Source organism: Pimephales promelas, chromosome 2 (assembly GCF_988280905.1).
Source record: "Pimephales promelas chromosome 2, fPimPro1.hap1.1, whole genome shotgun sequence".
In the NCBI taxonomy this organism is placed as follows: domain Eukaryota; kingdom Metazoa; phylum Chordata; class Actinopteri; order Cypriniformes; family Leuciscidae; genus Pimephales; species Pimephales promelas.
The window spans coordinates 26,581,355-26,599,706 of record NC_142770.1 but is presented as its reverse complement, the minus strand read 5'-3'; the positions used below and the strand labels follow the sequence as shown (position 1 = coordinate 26,599,706).

Below are 18,352 nucleotides of genomic sequence, written 5' to 3'. Positions count from 1 at the left end.
GAGGCGATTGCGTGTAGAATACTGCCCTACAAAGCAAAAAGGCAGTAACTGAGAAAAATGACTTTTGCTAGGGCTTTTTGCAGTTACTGTACAAACGACTACCATTTTTCTCTAAAACGACACGCATTTAACATAAGATGTTTCGTCACATAACAAAGGATGCCTTGAATGTCATGAAAATTGTAATAATTAATGCTTTACCAAAACTGCAGTTACTGCCTTTTTGCTTTGTAGGGCAGAATAGGTCAAACGTGTAAGTTTCAAGTTTGGTTAAACCGTGACATCTACACGTTTTCCAAAGTGGACCAACGTGATTATTTCACGTCTTGTCGTGATACCGGGTTGCATATCCGGTAGAAATATTAAAATTTTGCTGCGCATCGATGTAAGTTTATCATTTAAACGCGTTTTTAAACATTGTGGTTTGGATACAAATTATTTCAAACTGCTCAGGCACAGTGAGCAGCGGGAGAGAATTCATTTTGTAAATGCTGGTTTTGAGACCATGGTGAACTTGAGACGGTTTTGCACAGCGCACTTGAATCCGACTCTGAGGTCTCAAAGTGACAGACGCTGCTAATAAAGATGCTGTCGCCATGTGTGTCAATAATGTTAATCAAACATCAGAAAGAAAGTAATTTAACGTTACTGTATTTGACTGAATTACTTTTGCAAAATTAACAAGAAAGAATGTTGAATTTATAGTGAAAACAATGTAGGCTATTGTATATTTGATTACTTTATATAATATAATATTATTCAGTGCTTAAAGTTTTTCATAAGTCGATTTATTGTGCCTTTGTTCTATTTTAATTTGTGACTCTTGTCATCAGTAAGCTTGAGATTATTTTCTTAAGCTACTATTATTTTTTGGTGATATTGAAATTGGTCACAATAATTATGAAATTTTAGTCGCAATACATTTTGATATGATAAAAAAAAATTTGTGTTAAAAGTAACATAACTTAACTGTGAAGTATAACATAGATGGATAAAATGACTCGTATAATAATATAACATTTAGCTCATGTAGTTGGTGACCTAAAGTGGTGGGGGGGCCCTGCAGTAACTCATAGCCCCGGGGCCCAGTGAGCTCTTAATACGGCCCTGCTCGTGAGACCCGCCTGGCTCGTGGCTCGTCACATACTAAAAAAGGCGGGTCTTTGCGAACGTCTCTATTAATGATAATGATTCCATGATAATGCATGGAATATAACAAGGGAAAGTGCCACTAAATAACAGGGCTAATTTGTGGGGGACGTTGCGTGGTAAGGCTTTGGTAATCAGATGGCTTGCAGTATCTGCTCCACAGCCAATCACAGGCCCCCTCCTTGCTTGGGCTCCGGGGCTTTAGCCCCGCCTAGCCCTATGGTTAATGCGGCCGTGCCCTCTCTGCTCTCAACCTTATAAAACTTGCCGTCTTTTATTTGGACCCTGCAGGTAGACACATTTATTTTAATTCACTATTAAGCACATTTCTTATCTATGAAACATTTAAAGGGGTCATGAATTGAGAAGTCTAATTTTCCTTGAGGTTTTGACATATAAGAGTCATTTTAAAAGAATATCCTGAAAGTTTCAGAACAGAAAACTCCCTTGTTAGTCCAAAATATATATAATTTAATACAAATATCATTTAATGAAACTGTTATCAATGTGTAAAACTGAATTTAGCTATCTAAAACTGGGGGGATTTTGCCCTGACTAATTGTGAACTTAAATAATACATCATTTAATTAGAGACTTTAAGAGACTTAATAGAAAAACAAACCGTTTAATGATGAAGGTTAAAAAGAGAAACAGATTCTAGACATTTCCTCCAGTAATCAAACCTACATCAAGGCACCTTATTCACCTCAAATGACAAACATCAATATTCAAATCAAATAAACCAAGGAACTACAGAAACACTGAAGTTATTAGGGAGTGAATTCCACATGAAGAAAGCTACAGGTAACAGGTCTGTGTTTTTGGAGAAGAATCTTCAAAAGATCCAAACTAAAGTGTAGTGCTTGATCTTTGAGTCCAGGTTCGGGACCTCCAGCCGTGTGTGTGTGAGCGTGTCTGTGGGTTTACTCGGCTCCGGCTGCCTCCTCTTCCTCCATCTCCACCAGCGCTGCGTGCCGGTTGGCCTGCGAGCCCTCCTTGAAGAACACCTTCTTGATGACCCCTGCTTTGGGTGCACGGATAGTGTGCTGCCCAGAAGAGGAGGACACCATCAGGTGGGTTATGGACTATAAAGTGCACTCAAAGAGAAAGTGACAGAGCCTCACCTCCATTTTCATGGCATTCATCACCATTAACGGATCTCCCTTCTGGACCGAGTCTCTGGGCTTGACTAGCACCTACAGACACAGCAGAGGCGAGATCCACAAGCATGACGAGAACAAGAACTCTTATATATATTCTAATTTTTTTATTATTTATTTTTTCGAATAATATACATTGCAGAATCAGCTCTTTCTCACAGTATCTGAAATTGAAAAACTGCTCTGATTGGTCAGATGGCCCAGTCTGTTGTGATTGGTCTACTCTGCTCTGATTGGTCAGATGGCCCAGTCTGTTGTGATTGGTCTACTCTGCTCTGATTGGTCAGATGGCCCAGTCTGTTGTGATTGGTCTACTCTGCTCTGATTGGTCAGATGACCCAGTCTGTTGTGATTGGTCTACTCTGCTCTGATTGGTCAGATGACCCAGTCTGCTGTGATTGGTCTACTCTGCTCTGATTGGTCAGATGACCCAGTCTGCTGTGATTGGTCTACTCTGCTCTGATTGGTCAGATGGCCCAGTCTGTTGTGATTGGTCTATTCTGCTCTGATTGGTCAGATGACCCAGTCTGTTGTGATTGGTCTACTCTGCTCTGATTGGTCAGATGGCCCAGTCTGTTGTGATTGGTCTATTCTGTTCTGATTGGTCAGATGACCCAGTCTGTTGTGATTGGTCTACTCTGCTCTGATTGGTCAGATGACCCAGTCTGCTGTGATTGGTCTACTCTGCTCTGATTGGTCAGATGGCCCAGTCTGTTGTGATTGGTCTACTCTGCTCTGATGGGTCAGATGACCCAGTCTGCTGTGATTGGTCTACTCTGCTCTGATTGGTCAGATGGCCCAGTCTGCTGTGATTGGTCTACTCTGCTCTGATGGGTCAGATGACCCAGTCTGCTGTGATTGGTCTACTCTGCTCTGATTGGTCAGATGACCCAGTCTGCTGTGATTGGTTGACCACTTACAGCACATGTCAGAAGTGAAATGCCAATCTGAATTTCAGCTCTGGATCTTCCTCAGTTCTTGTTAGACAGTGATAGAAACAGATGGTGTTTTTTTCACCGTATCAATTCCAGCACGAGTCCTCATCCTCATGAAATGCATTAAAGTGGATTCAGAAGAGCATAATGGGGCACTTTAATTACCATTTTGGCTCTTAATGTGACCTTTTTTACACATTATGTTCAGTATTCTATGATTCTTGACACACTACTCTAGTCTAGCACACTATAGAGGATGTACAGTACACAAACTTCAACCACAGCTGCCTTAAATACCTTTTCGATAGTGCCCGTCATGGGTGCAATAGCGCCACCCTGTGCACTGGCGCCACTAACACCAGCCAGGAACTTGGGCACCGGCACATCCACCTGAGCACTTCCCTCCTAAACGAGAACAAATAAAGATCATACACAACCTTGACATGAAAGCTGAAGTGAAATTCAAAGGGTGAAAGAGACCCACCATTGAAAAGATGTGTACAGTGTTGTCCAGAATGACCAGTTTGGGTCGGGACAGAACCCCATTCACCGAGCAGCACAGGAAGGTCACGCCCTCCTCCAGCTGCAGCTCCCCTGACACCTGGAACACCTCACCTCCAGTCTGACAACCAAACACCACACAGAGACCTTCGTGAAAGGCTTGTTTAGAGCATACTGAGACTGTGAAATCTCGGAAAAAAAACCCTGCTATTCTTTCTGACCTGGGAAAGCAGATGTGCATCAACATCTTTACAGTCTACAAACATCATTTACCTCCATACTGTACGTTCCATCCGGATTGAATGTAACAGCTACTGCCACTTCTGTAAAAGAAATAATAAAATGAGTTAAATCTCATCTGGGTGAATCTCATCAGAGACAAAGGAAATGTCCAGGTCATATTTACCCACAAAATCTAAAATATTATATTTTTCTTAAAGAAAGCTAAGCCTATTTAAGACAATTCGTTTTTTTTTTTTTTTTTTTTTTTGCATATGACATTTACGCATATTTCCTGCTTTACTATGCTTTTAATTATTTTCATTCATAATACTGTAACACACACACAACACAAATAATGTAAACTGTAAAGTATGTATTACTATATATTACAGTAAGTGCCTCTAATCAAGTGAATCGAATATTTTGGTAACACTTTACAATAAGGTTTCATTAGTTAACTAAATTAGTTCAATAAAATAAAACACTTTTACACATTTATTAATCTCAGTTAATGATAATCTCGACACATACTAAAAGTGTTTAAAATCAAAAGTTGTATCAGTTAACATTAGCTAATGAACATGAACTAACAACGAACAGTTAGTACTTTAGTACTAATGAATGTATTGCTAATTGTTAGTTAATATTAGTTAATGCATTAACTAAGCTCAACTTTAGGAACCTTTGTGTAGTCTTACCAATATTTTAAAAACATTAACTATAAATACACAATAAACACACTTATATGTAATAGCACACTCTACCACAGAACAGAGAAAACATGAATTGCCCGAAAATTCTGGCAAAGAGTTGATCATGATTAGCAGGAGCTTGACCCCTGACCTTTCCCATATGTGTGACATTAATCAGAACATGTATAACTAAACCACTGAATAAATCTAAAGTTAAAAAGAATAATATTGCAATATAAACCCTGCATTGTATACAGCTATTCATTACAGGTAGCTTGCAGTAACGACTGGCAAGACTTACATAATAACAACATAGTAATTACAGAAGTAATACAACAATAATTATTTGTGAAAGTGTGATCTTAATTACTGAATTTATCCTATAAAAATCTACAAAAATGCAGAATATGTGTGGATGACGCTCCTGTAGATTTGTCAGGTGTAACTCTTCTCCTGTGTGTGTGTGTGTGTGTGTGAGCATGCACACTCACTGTTGTCCCCCAGCTGCAGTGTCAAGTTCCTACAGTGCAGGACATTGAGTCGTCTCCCGTTACTGGAGGCAAACGGTGAGTACATGTCTGAGGAAGAGGAAGCTCAGGTTAACATGGTGCCCCGAGAGACTCAGCAGGAAGTCGATGTTGGTGTTCAGACCCACAATCTGTCAAACAAACCATTACAGGAAAAAAACATGAACGGAAAAACACATACTTCGCACATGGTTTTGGAACAGTTCCCATGTGATCACAGTTGTTATCACAGAATAAATCCTGATCAGGACAGGTCTTGTGACACCCTGAAGGGGTTTATTCTGCGATAACGACCGACTGCATGTGCATTATCCGGCATATTACACAGCTACTTCCTACTTACTTAAGTCAATAATTGGGCACAAAATGATAAAAGGCTTCCACAAAGAAAAAAAGTTACTAGCAACTGAACATCCTGTGGTGAAATCCAGCTTTTAAATGTTGTTTATGTCTATGTGGTGTTTCAAACATGCTTTAAGGCAAACCATGTGTAAAATTTATAAGTTGATAGCATTGCTGAGTATTTTCTCCTTAAAACTGCAGTGAACCCGTTTATTATTTTATAATCCAATCCTGGCAAGAAGATAAACACAGCAACAATATTACAGTACTATTAATAGTTAAGATTTGTATGAATGGAGGCAGAGCGAGTGAAACGACAGACATGAAATGCATGCAGATACCTGGATGTAATTCAGCGCCACTGTATCAGATATTCCAGAGAGCCGTGTAATATAATAATAATAATCGAGGAATAAACTACACAATGATTTACTGCATTACTCAACTGTTTAGCTTCAGTATTGACAATGAACAATGGACCTTTTTCGCTAATGTGACCAAACCTTATGAACTTTTGAAGAGGGTTATAACAAACACAATTAAAAATTAAAGCTGCAAGCAGCGATGAAAAGGACCCTCGCACCCGTGCCGCCACCACCCGGCGGTTTTAGGAAAACAGAGCACGGTGGGCAGTATGTAATCATAATAAATATAGGAGGACTATGTCAAAGGATTTGTATTTGCAAACTTCCTGCTACCAGCAGGTGGCGCTATTGCTATAAACAAATATGAGCATGGTCATGTGTTCAGGACAAGTGTCTTATCAAACATGTGAAGTTTGGAGCAGTTTGGACATTGTATGCCTGAGTAACTGCAGGCTGTCTGTGGACATCGGAACTGCAAGCAATATTGACCTATATGACACATTCATGCACAAATCACCAAAAGGCTGAAATTGGGCACACCCTTCGACGGAAACTCAAGATCTTCGCAATTTAACGTCGCAAAGGCCTTAAGATTACACTCACCATTTGATTTATAGAGGATCAGATCAAAATTGTAGGAGGAGATCGTTAAAGTACAACATCAGGAAATTACGAAAAGTGCACAAAATCTAGGAGGAAGTTCAAAATAGCTGACTTCCTGTTGTGTTTAGGGCTATGCTCCAAAGACTTTTTTGTAGGTATTGGATTATATTACATGTATGTACCAAATTTCATATCTGTATGTGAAACGTAGAGCCGGGGCAAAAAAATTACATTTTGAAAACCATATCACACGTAAATTTTCACCACTTCTGAAGCGTGTGCAAAGTTCCATGAGTTTTCAAGCATGTTTAAAAAAAAAAAAGTAAAAAAAACATTAGGGTCCGGTCCTCTCACCATTGGTACTCGGACCATAAAAATTGTTACTTAAAATAGATACTAAAGCTAGTAAAATATGATTGTGGATGAGAATGTATGTTTACGTTGTATTGTCGAAGACAGTATCTGAGTCTCTTCAGGGCAGCCGAGCGATCTTCTCCCCAAACCACCAGTTTCGCGATCATGGGGTCATAATGAGCCGACACTTCATCGCCTGAGACATTATGAACAGACATACAGCGTTACCAACCAATTGCCAACCAACCAATTGGTTACATTTATGAATGAAAATCATTAACTAATAATACCTTTATTGTAGAATAAATATGAGTACTAAGAATAAATATAAGTCACTATCAAGGGCAACACACAGCACTGTCAATTTAACACGTTAATTTAAAAAAATTAGTTAAATTAAAGAGAAAAAAAACTACATTAAAATAATGACCGCATCCTTCCCACCCCAGAATAAACAAGCCAAAAGCGCGTCAGACGCATATACGATGGAGACGCTCGCGTTCGCTCTAGGAAGATTGCCAACTCGTGGCTCAGGGAAACAGTTAAATGCATTCCTAATATATTGGAATTTTAAGGTGGCCTATTTAACCTGTTCAGACATGCATTCACAAGAGCTGTGTTTGTGGAGTTTTGCACAGGTTGTCTGTAGATGTGCTTTATTTTTGTAATTCTGCTACAGTAGGTGCCATACTTCACCTTTAAAAAGATAGCTCACCTAAAAACAAGCAGTCTGTCATCGTTTAATCACCTTCATTTCAAACTTGTATACTTCAAAATATGAAAAATGAAAAAAAAGAAGACTTAACTATGACAGCATTTTCATTTTTGGGTGAGCTATCCCTTTAACATGTTAACTGTCAATCCGCTTTTTTTAAGACATGGAAATGCTCATTTCGAACTTAAATGGTTGTAATTGGAATATAGACGTAAGGTGGTCTCGTTTTAAAGAAGACATGGCAGATTTTTGTCGAAGTTAAATAAATTAAGAAAGTGAAACGTAGAAGTTTGAGTTTATGGAAATGTATAATGTAAAAAAATTAATTCTTCATATTTTATATAATATATATATTTTCAAAACCTGGGCTACTCTAAAACTGCAGAAAAATCAAAGCCAAAAATCTGAACAAGTTGTGTTTCAAATTTTAGGTTGATATCTCAAAAAATGAGCTTTCTGTGAGATTTTGTTTGGGCGCAGTACCGAACGCTTCCACTAGGGCACAACCAGACTCCATTACTGCCCATATAAGGGCGCTTGCATTTCCATATGCGTTTTGAGTGATCTGAACCATCATTTACACAATTTTTATACAATTTATGAAGTAGACATCCTATTCAGAAGTAGTATGGGAAGTTTGACAGATTTTGAACCTCTAAGAAACACATAAAAGAACACACATGTGCGTTATAGCTTCCTGCCACATCACAAATGGTGATTTTTTTTCTAAATATTTAAAACATTTTCAGACCTTTTTTCTAAAATAATTGAATGGATGCAATCTTTTGAACTCTTGGCATGAAAACAAACTGAGGTTTCTACCTTTTTTCATGTTTATTGATATTTCAAAATAAAGGTCTGAACACGCTTTATGAGTATGCCAATTTTCTTGTTGCAAAGTGATAAATTACGGCTCCTGTGTAATTTTTGTTTTGTAAATCAGTCACCAAATATTAAAACTAGAGATTGTAAGCTTTCAAATGATATATAGTTTGTCACTATTACTTAAGGTCTTTTCTAAGATATTATTGTTTTAAAAATATAATGGCAAGCCTCCTACCTGTGGGACGGTGACAGTTAAGGGGTTAAGAGTGAATTTTACGAACCGACTCTTACAGTGCAACCCAATTAATAATTATTTGGATTATGACAATATGCACACACTCCCAAAAATATCATTACCATGATACAAAAACAACAGCAAAACAAATTCCACTATTTTTAAGGAGGGAAAGCAATGCTATTTAAACTATAAAAGAAAAGCCATCTAAATGCATTAAGTGACTATGGTGAGGGTGACGCACCTTCTCGGACGCCGGTCTCTATGCGTGTGCACGGGTCCCCCGGCGGCGTGGACAGGTCCCGCAGCGGCCCCGCTCCGGGCAGGAAGTCGTTACTGGGGTCTTCAGCGTAGATTCTGGCTTCAAAAGAGTGACCCCACAACACGATCTGCTCCTGCGTGAGGGGCAACTTCTCCCCCGCTGCCACCTGAGCGACAACACGTGTTATTTGCAGACACTAACTAGCGAAGCAATCAGGCGTCACTGTGACCCCTTGTGGACACAATCTGCAATGACTGCATTCTATTACTTGTGAAAGATGTGATCCTGAACCACTAAACCAGTCACATGGGTCAAGTTTTTCATACTGAGATGTATACATCACCTGAAAGCTGAATAAATACACTTTCAATTGATGTTTGGTTTGTTAGGATGTTTATTTGGACGAAAAAACTGCAAAAAAAATCAAAACATTGAAAAAAAAAATCTCCTTTAAAGTTGTGCATTTATGCTCGTGATTGAGCTGCATCCACTCACACAAATACATTTTTTATATATTTACGGTAGGAAATGATCTTCACTGAATATCCCAATGATTTTTGGCATGGATGAAAAATGGATAATTTTGACCCATGCGATGGTTGGCTATTGGTTTTGTGGTCCAGGGTCACGTGTGTGAATATCTTGAGCGTTTGGAGTCTCACACGCAGCTGCCACTCCACCAGGTCTGTTCCCGTGATCATCTCCGAGACGGGGTGCTCCACCTGCAGACGCGTGTTCATCTCCATGAAGTAGAAGTTGTGCTGCGCGTCCATGATGAACTCCACAGTTCCTGCTCAGCCACAAATGAAAATTATGTCATCTTATGGTCAATAAAACCGGTTATTTCCTTTAAAGAGGCCATCATCAGTCAGTCATGATTTTACTATAACTAGTTTCCCTGCTTGAATAGTTATATTCTGTAGAGAAACACTGACACTGATATAGAGAGTAACTCCCACAGGAGGGACGGATTCATGCTCAAACTGCAACATTACACACTAAAGACAGATGAACAGGGACAAATCCATAATGGGTCTTTAAATAATTAGATTTTACTAAAGGGATAGTTCACTTTGAAATGAATTTTTGGTATGTTTTATCTTACCTCAAGGGCGTCCAAGATGTAGGTGTCTTTGTTTCCACAGTATTTTCAATTTTGATATTTTTAGGTCAAACCGTTCTTGTCTGTCAGTCATATAATGGAGGTCTATGGTCACCACCTCAAAGAGCATGCACAGAGAAGTCCAAATTAAACATGATTTAATGACTCGTAAATGTAAGTACACATTGTAAGTACACAAACGAGCGGTTTGTGTGAGAAAACTAACAGTATTTATATCGTTTTTTCCTCTTGTAACCACAGCCACAAAGCGCCCGTGCCTTCAGATCACTTGGACGTGGCTGTGGTTACAAGAGGTAAAAACAATATAAATACTGTTCGTTTTCTCACACAAACCGCTCGTTTCGTGTCTTATGTGTCCTTACATTTACGAGTCATTAAATCATGTTTAATTTGGACTTCTCTGTGCATGCTCTTTGAGGTGGTGACCATAGACCTCCATTATATGACTGACAGACAAGAACGGTTTGACCTAAAAATGTCAAAATTGAAAATACTGTGGAAACAAAGACACCTACATCTTGGATGCCCTTGAGGTATGATAAATATGATTATGATTTACTTATGATTTACTCTCCCTAGCCATCCTGCACTTTTATCATGGACAGATGTACTTTTACCATGGATAGATGCACTTTTATCATGGATAGATGCACTTTTATCATGGATAGATGCACTTTTATCATGGATAGATGTACTTTTATCATGGATAGATGCACTTTTATCATGGATAGATGTACTTTTATCATGGATAGATGCACTTTTATCATGGATAGATGCACTTTTATCATGAATAGATGCACTTTTATGATGGATAGATGCACTTTTATCATGGATAGATGCACTTTTATCATGAATAGATGCACTTTTATGATGGATAGATGCACTTTTATCATGGATAGATGCACTTTTATGATGGATAGATGCACTTTTATGATGGATAGATGCACTTTTATGATGGATAGATGCACTTTTATCATGAATAGATGCACTTTTATGATGGATAGATGCACTTTTATCATGGATAGATGCACTTTTATCATGAATAGATGCACTTTTATGATGGATAGATGCACTTTTATCATGGATAGATGCACTTTTATCATGAATAGATGCACTTTTATCATGGATAGATGCACTTTTGTCATGGATAGATGCACTTTTATCATGGATAGATGCACTTCTATCATGGATAGATGCACTTTTATGATGGATAGATGCACTTTTATCACGGATGGATGCACTTTTATCATTGATAGATGCACTTTTATCATTGATAGATGCACTTTTATCACGGATAGATGCACTTTTATCACGGATAGATGCACTTTTATCATGGATAGATGCACTTTTATCATGAATAGATGCACTTTTATGATGGATAGATGCACTTTTATCATGGATAGATGCACTTTTATCATGGATAGATGCACTTTTATCATGAATAGATGCACTTTTATGATGGATAGATGCACTTTTATCATGCATAGATGCACTTTTATCATGGATAGATGCACTTTTATCATGGATAGATGCACTTTTATCATGAATAGATGCACTTTTATGATGGATAGATGCACTTTTATCATGGATAGATGCACTTTTATCATGAATAGATGCACTTTTATGATGGATAGATGCACTTTTATCATGGATAGATGCACTTTTATCATGGATAGATGCACTTTTATCATGGATAGATGCACTTTTATGATGGATAGATGCACTTTTATCATGCATAGATGCACTTTTATCATGGATAGATGCACTTTTATCATGGATAGATGCACTTTTATCATGAATAGATGCACTTTTATGATGGATAGATGCACTTTTATCATGGATAGATGCACTTTTATCATGAATAGATGCACTTTTATGATGGATAGATGCACTTTTATCATGGATAGATGCACTTTTATCATGAATAGATGCACTTTTATGATGGATAGATGCACTTTTATCATGGATAGATGCACTTTTATCATGAATAGATGCACTTTTATCATGGATAGATGCACTTTTATCATGGATAGATGCACTTTTATCACGGATGGATGCATTTTTATCATGGATGGATGCACTTTTATCATGAATAGATGCACTTTTATGATGGATAGATGCACTTTTATCATGGATAGATGCTCTTTTATCATGAATAGATGCACTTTTATGATGGATAGATGCACTTTTATCATGGATAGATGCACTTTTATCATGAATAGATGCACTTTTATGATGGATAGATGCACATTTATCATGGATAGATGCACTTTTATCATGAATAGATGCACTTTTATGATGGATAGATGCACTTTTATCATGGATAGATGCACTTTTATCATGAATAGATGCACTTTTATCATGGATAGATGCACTTTTATCATGGATAGATGCACTTTTATCATGGATAAATGCACTTTTATCACGGATGGATGCATTTTTATCATGGATGGATGCACTTTTATCATGAATAGATGCACTTTTATGATGGATAGATGCACTTTTATCATGGATAGATGCACTTTTATCATGAATAGATGCACTTTTATGATGGATAGATGCACTTTTATCATGGATAGATGCACTTTTATCATGGATAGATGCACTTTTATCATGGATAGATGCACTTTTATCACGGATGGATGCATTTTTATCATGGATGGATGCACTTTTATCATGAATAGATGCACTTTTATCATTGATAGATGCACTTTTATCACGGACAGATGCACTTTTATCATGGATAGATGCACTTTTATCATGGATAGATGCACTTTTATCATGAATAGATGCACTTTTATGATGGATAGATGCACTTTTATCATGGATAGATGCACTTTTATCATGGATAGATGCACTTTTATCATGAATAGATGCACTTTTATGATGGATAGATGCACTTTTATCATGCATAGATGCACTTTTATCATGGATAGATGCACTTTTATCATGGATAGATGCACTTTTATCATGAATAGATGCACTTTTATGATGGATAGATGCACTTTTATGATGGATAGACGCACTTTTATCATGAATAGATGCACTTTTATCATGCATAGATGCACTTTTATCATGGATAGATGCACTTTTATGGACTTTAAAACCGAAACGTCCATTCACTGCCATTATAAAGCTTGGAAGAGCCTGGACATTTTTAATATAACTCTGATTGTATTCGTCTGAAAGAAGAATGTCAAATACCTAGGATGGCTTCAGGGTGAGTAAATCATGGGCTAATTTGCATTTTTGGGGTGAAGTATCCCTTTAACACCACCAGCATATATCATACCCATACAGGATCCGACGGCAGATGCTGAATGAGTGAATGAGTGCGACTCTTACCCCGGGAGCTTCCTCTATGATCTTCGGATGTCGTCTCTGGACGCTACAGTCTCTCTCGAACAGATAGACCGCATCACCACACTGATCTCCGAACACCTGCACCTCCACGTGTCTAACGCAACAACACACACATCACATCACACACATCGAACTATGTGAGTGACGCACACTGGATAAACCAAACAGACCTGGGGTTCTCCACAAACTTCTCGACCAGCATGACGTCGTCGTTGAAGGACTTTGCGAGCCTCTCTCCGAGCGGACTCCAGCTGCTCCAGGAACTCTGCTTCTGAGTGTGCGATTCGCATTCCCTGTGGGATCAAGCAGCGGTTTCAGACAAGCGTAACGCTACACAATCCTTCAATGAAAACACACGCCACCTTTCCTCCGCCGCCGCGCACTGCTTTGATCATCACAGGGTAACCAATCCTGGCCGCCTCGCTCTGAAGCCGCGCGTCTGATTGGTCCTCGCCATGGTAACCCTCAACGATTGGCACGCCTGCAGCTGACATGATGTGTTTAGATGTGCTAAAACACAACAAACAAAGATGTGTTTCTATTGCATAAATTAAAAACAAGACACTTTAATGTTGGTTAGAAAAGTGCTGCTTCTGAAAGTTTAGCATACTTTTTATTTCAGAAATAATATACCTTAAAATAATATATTAAGCGTGAAGAATGTACTATTAAATGTAATTAGAGTGCTTTTGACCCATTTGAGCAGGACTTAAAAACATTTCATTTCATTTCATGATTCTATATTGTCTTTGAAATACATTTAAAAGGTTGCGGACTAAGAATTTAAGCATTATTTAGAATTTTGTGAAACAAAAAAGTAGATTTTTAACATATTTTATAGAGCTGGGCAATGATTAATCGCGATTAATCGCATCCAAAATAAAAGTTTGTGTTTACATAATATATGTGGGTGCACTGTGTATAATTATTTAGTATATATAAAATACACACACATGCATGTATATATTTAAGAATTATGTGCATGTATATATTGTATGTAAATTTATACAAAATTTATATTATATATAAATATTAATATTTTATATATAAATAATAAATTTCTCTGAAATCTATACATGCATGTGTGTGTATTTATATATACAAAACAATTATCCGCAGTACATACATGTATTATATAAACACAAACTTGTATTTTGGATGCGATTAATCTCAATTAATCATTGCCCAGCACTAATATTTTAATATAATTTCTATACAAATTTGTGCGTCATCTTTTTGTAATTTAGTACATTTAAAATACATTACCTTTAAAAAGTATTATTGAATAAAACACAACAGTTAAAATTATAATCAAGTAATTCACATTCTAGTACATTAAGCACTTCTTTAAAGCATGTAAAAAGATTAAAACAATGAGTTAAAATGTACTTTACACTCAAACCTTTTTTTTGAGTGCACTTTTTAAGAGTACTTAAGTGTGTTCAGAAACAGTTTTGAGAGTGTACTTTATGTAAGTTGAATATTTCAGTAATATTATTTTATCTGCAAGTACCTTTTAAAAATATACATTTTAAGATTTGAAGTACACTACAAGTGCACATTTAACACAATTAAACATACTAATCTTTCAAAAGAACTTTTTCTAGGGTGCAGTTATTACACATCAAATATTTTTGCACGTTATTATGATCAAAATAACTGTACCTTTTGTCCCGAATGGCTGATGACGGTGGCCCGATGAAGATGATGCCTTCTTGTTTGCACCGTTCAGCAAACTCTGTATTTTCCGACAGGAAACCATATCCAGGATGGACCGCCTTCCCAAAACAATAATAAAAAAAGAGAGATTATCATATGATATATACATATAATGAATATCTAGTTGAGAAAGGTGTGTGTTGAGGTCAGCACACCTGTGCGCAGGATCTCTTGGCCACGTCCAGAATCTTGTCCATGCACAGGTAACTCTGCTGGGACGCCGCTGGCCCGATGTGATACGCCTCGTCCGCCTGAGTCACAGAGGACACCGCTGACATCACCGCTTCGAGACATTACTACTGTTTCGTGTGTTTGAAGGAGGTCACCCAGGCTACATTTATTAAATATAAAAAGTATTCTCATCGCTTGACAAACTTAAGGTTGAGCCACTGTAGCAACTCGGACTATTTTAACGATGTCTTTAATAACTTTTCTGCATGAGCCCGCCAGTTTCAATTCAATTACAATAGAAGTCTATGGAGGAGTGATCCAGCTCTCAGATTTAATCAGAAATATCTTAATTTGTCTTCTGAAGACGAACTAATGTCAGTTGGAACAACATGAGGGAGAGTAATTACTGACAGAGTTTTCATTTTTGAGTGAACTATCCCTTTAAGGTACGAATAAGAAATAAAAATGAGAAGAAAATGCTTAAATATGTCATTTTGGTGATCAAATATGAGTTTTAAAGGAATAAGTGTATTATTTTCTGTGATTATTTTCTACTGTTATGATAAGGAAAATACATTTGAATTCAGAAGTTAAAAATGTACTTATCATGAACAGGTCAATGTATGTAATGTGAAAATTGCATTTTTTATTTTTGGAAACGCATATCATTGACTCCTTCATCCACACACCCATCAACCGCTTGTGAGGTGTGTGTAGTGTGTGTTAGTACGCAGGGTTTGCTCACCATGGCCACATGCATGGCCTGTCTGTCTGCATCACTGTACACGGCCACAGAGCGGACACCCATCTTCCTCGCTGTCCGCATCACACGGCACGCGATCTCCCCTCTATTGGCGATGAGGACCTTCTCAATCCGGCCTGTGAGAGAGAAACACCACTGGAAATAATAATCATAATCATAATAATCTTAATAACAGCATCCATGACGGGTGTCTTACCCACAGATGCATGTCTGAAGGATCCTTTGGTCCAGATCAGAGTCCTGCAATCAAAAGGGCAAGACATCATGAGCACTGGGTTTAGTAAACAGTGACAAGTGCAAACACGTCCACAGAGGTCATGACCTCTCTGTATAAGGTCAAACATGCAGATATATCACTTAATAATACTGCAAAACACTATTGATAACTGTTCACTATAAGCTCATCTTCAGTCACCTTGAACAAAATACACATTCATAAACAATCACACGTTATTTTGACCCATAACGTTACATGACTTTACGGCAGAATTTAGTCAAAGATATTAGTGCAATGAATATTAGTGCATTAACGTTATTTTAGAAGAGAAATGTAACGTTAGCTACTTTACTTCAAGTTTGAATGTCATACTTCTCGACTGATGCAGACACAACTTTAACGAACACCTAACGTTATATTTGCTCTTAAAATGATATAACAAAGAAGCTTGTGACTTACAGCAGATGTTTGTTTATATCTCTGTTGATGTGAGTTTTCAGAAACACTGCAGCCATGTTTATTGTTAGCGAATGACAAATGTAACTAACAGTTACTCGACTCCTGCCCCAAAACAGCGCATTTATTTCATATATTTCATGGGTTTTACAGCTCCATAATAACATTCATGGAATATTTCCAAACATGAATACTCTGATAAACTAATCCGTGTGAAATGGCATTTAAACGATCATAATCATCATATAAGTGATGCTACGTGTAGCGGGAGCAATAGCGAACACATTAAGTTTGTCCTCTTTATGTTACCGTACTAACAGCAGCCAATCAGAAGCGAGAGATTGGAGGCGGGGACTGACGTATGTTTAGGGATTATGGGATATGAAGTCAAAACAAAAAGAGGTTTCATCGTTTCATTCAACATAGGGCAACTTGAGAGCATAATGATTTTATATTCACCACCACAGATTTAAAGCCAATATATATATATTGGCTTTAAGTGTTCATTGAATAAATACATTATATAGAAATTGTCTTGTTGCAAAAGTAAGTGTCTATGTGTGAGATGATGATAAAATAAATAAATTTGAATAAAAATGTTTGTGTGTGTGTATATATTTGTAGCCTAAATGCATTTTTATTTGCATTACTAATGAGTTCACCGACGACAGTAATATATTTAACATAAAATAATTTATAACTTATAACCAAACCTTTTACAGTTTTTGAACTGTGTTATTATTATTATTATTATTTTCGCTTATTATAGTACTGAGCTTTTTCCTCTAAAAATTTACTTTAAAGATAAAAGTATCCTAAATGTATTTATTTTTTTCAATGCAAGAAATTGTCCATTTTAAAAAAGGATTTTAAAAACAATGCAATGCATCCCGCATCTAAACAGTAGTTGAATCATGCGGCACACTCGACGGGCCACAAACCCGTGAGTAAGGATTATAAACCCATACGGATTGCGAAAGCGTGGGCACGGTTTATGAATTTGTGGGTACAGATTGCAAAAACTGAGGGCACGGTTTACAAATCTGAGAGCACGGATTAGGAACTGTGGGTACGGTTTATTAATCCGTTGTGATAAAGTGCAGTTATGTTTCTAACGTTAGTGTTTTTGGAGCAACTGAATGCCTTCAAACAAAAGCTAGGAATCGTCAAGAAAAGTAAAGGCCAGTTTTAAAGTTTTACAAAAAATAAACCATGTTCAATTTGTAGCCTATAGCCCAGTGGCGGCTGGTGAAAAATCTTTGAGGGGGGGCTGAATAAGAGGGGGGTCTGGGGGTCCCCCCCCATAAAATTTTGAATTTAGTAGATGTGATTTCCTGCATTCTGGTGCATTTTAGGCCTTAGGCCATGCCCTTACCTATAGGGCATTTCAGAATGTTTGTAAACAATAGGCACCGCGATACTTCCGGGTGGCAGAACGCGAGCGGCTTCTATTGACTAACTGAAGAGATCCAGCCGGCAACTGAACAGTTACACAGTTAAAATCATCGTTGTTGATCAAAGTTGAATCTATGGCGAAAATATGTTGTGTTTGGGGTTGCGCCACCAGATATACAGCAAAAGGTGTAGGTTTTTTTTATCGATTTCCTTCAGAAAAAAGTAAATCTATCCAGCAGAACCTGTGGGTGAGGAGGT

At 37.4% G+C, this 18,352-nt stretch overlaps 1 pseudogene across 1 annotated transcript; it reads right to left on the bottom strand.

Annotated features, from left to right (window-relative positions):
• Positions 1-1,758: 1,758 nt before the first annotated feature.
• LOC148995883 (methylcrotonoyl-CoA carboxylase subunit alpha, mitochondrial-like) lies at positions 1,759-16,984 on the bottom strand (annotated as a pseudogene). The gene is made up of 18 exons (XR_016146403.1): positions 16,703-16,984; positions 16,223-16,266; positions 16,009-16,142; positions 15,248-15,343; positions 15,039-15,151; positions 13,736-13,883; positions 13,544-13,666; positions 13,356-13,467; positions 9,819-9,870; positions 9,550-9,677; positions 8,870-9,053; positions 6,937-7,046; positions 5,151-5,317; positions 4,019-4,068; positions 3,729-3,866; positions 3,542-3,649; positions 2,274-2,345; positions 1,759-2,195 (listed from the first exon to the last, which is right to left on the bottom strand). The product of XR_016146403.1 is annotated as a methylcrotonoyl-CoA carboxylase subunit alpha, mitochondrial-like (transcript).
• Between the last annotated feature and the right edge of the window lie 1,368 nt (positions 16,985-18,352).